The sequence below is a fragment of the Lathyrus oleraceus genome, chromosome 1, assembly GCF_024323335.1.
Source record: "Lathyrus oleraceus cultivar Zhongwan6 chromosome 1, CAAS_Psat_ZW6_1.0, whole genome shotgun sequence".
NCBI lineage: Eukaryota > Viridiplantae > Streptophyta > Magnoliopsida > Fabales > Fabaceae > Lathyrus > Lathyrus oleraceus.
In genome coordinates, this window is record NC_066579.1 from 66,717,967 (window position 1) to 66,720,039 (window position 2,073).

Consider the following 2,073-nt stretch of genomic DNA (forward strand, 5'->3'; position numbering starts at 1 on the left):
TCTGTCGTTATGGAACACCCATAGGACAGAATATATCCAAAAGAAACCTCGTCTGGATGTGGGTTTCATGAACGACTTAACGTAGCAACATGCCACGCAAGCCTCATGACTATCCACTCTAACACCTATGTGTACACTCAAGCCTGGGTAGTGGGCTTCACTCAGAACATCCACCCCAAATCGGAGGAACCAACCTGTACAGAATCCAACATGATGACAGTATGATGCATGCAAACAGATGTGCAAACAATAAATGCAAACAATAAATAACATGAATGCAATAAATCAAACAGCAAACAGCAACTAAAACCCTAAACTAGAGAGCGCTAGGAGAGACTCGCTTAGGGAAGACGGACCAGCACAGGTCAACTTCTCTGTTATTCCCCAGCAGAGTCGCCAGCTGTCGCATTACGCGAAAAACCGGCGGGAAATGAAGAACAACAGAGCCGCCACCGTGCGTTATTTATCCCAAAAGAGGGAAAGGAAACGCTCAGAGTAAACCTAGGAAAGAACATGGTCTCGCGACCAAAGAGAATGGGATCGGGAGTCGGTTATGCGAAGGGAAGGTATTAGCACCCCTACGCATCCGTCGTACTCGACGGGATCCACGCACAATAGGAAGGAAAATGGTTGCTAAAACACTGCTCAAACACACACACTGGCTGAAAGAGACACAAGAAAACAGACTGAAACTGACTCGGCAGGATATCGCATCCTGGGCCTACTTAGTCTATCAGGCATAGACATCAGAGTCGAAGTAGTTCGGACTGGGGAAACGACACATGCTCGCTAGGATGTCGCATCCTATGCATACGTATCTCCTTGGACGAAGGAGAATCAGAGCATTCGTAGCTCGGCTGACACGCACACAAACAAACACAGGCAAGGGCAAACGTGGAGCCTGAATGCCAATCACTGGGCTTACATCAGCATCCGGACCAAACAAAACCACACTCGAACCCGAACGCCACTCGATGGACTTACATCAGCTTCCAAGCACACAACAACACACACAGAGGGGTTGAAGACAAAAGGTGGAAAAAGAAAAAGGGCGGAAAAAGAAAAAAGGCGCCCGGAGAGATCAGCTCATCTCCTGCCTACGTACCTCATCTGGTATGAGGATCAGGGCGACGTAGTTCCCCTACGCAGGGAAAAAGAACTAGCCTAACCAGACAACAGAGGGAGACACAACACTAGGGAGACTACGACTCGAGCCTAGATGTTGTCATGCAAAGTCGTCCCTAAGTTAAGGTTTCTAGCTAACTTGCACAGGAAGCAAGCCTATCCTAAACATGACTTGCACAGGAAGCAAGCCACACCAACCTAACTCGCACAGGAAGCAAGGGTCTCGATTGCAACTAGGGCAAGAGAAAGGGAAGGTCTCAATCGCAACGAGGGCGAGAGAAAAGAATTAGTGTTAGTTGTTAGTCAAACTCGACAAGACATCGCATCTCGTGCCTACGTATCTCATCTGGACATGAGAATCAGAGTTGCCGTAGTTCGGCTAAACTATTCCCGTTGGTTTGTGTTTTTTAAGTGGACAACGTCACTGCGCAATCTACCTGATGCTCGACCTTTGGAGACTTACTCACCTGTAGTAGAAGGAGTGGACGTATCCTTTAGAGGGGATAATGTTTGTTTGTGTTTTAGGAAAGCTCAAGCAAGAAAGGAAGTCCTATACGAAGGAACCGTGCTACCTTAATTGACATGCAAACGAGACTACGCGGAGTTTAGCAAACCTAGGGGATACAATCACACCACACAAGCACATACAGCATGAAATAAACACACCAACAAGGGGCTCAAACATCAAGGCTAGGTTTTAGTCGAGGGGTCATATCAACCTCAACAAACAAACCTCTGGAACTGGGTAGATGTTGCTCTTAACCTTGCCATTGAGGGGCTAAGGTGAAGCAGATGAAAGGTGAGTGAAGATAAGACTTCACAGCTCTTATCCCTGGCCTGGGAGAGCTTAAGACAAGAATGTGTGGGTTCAGAAGGTGGGAACCCTTCTACACATTTGAAACTGACTCAACTGTACAATTGTACAAGATCTTGGGTTTGTATCTGCAA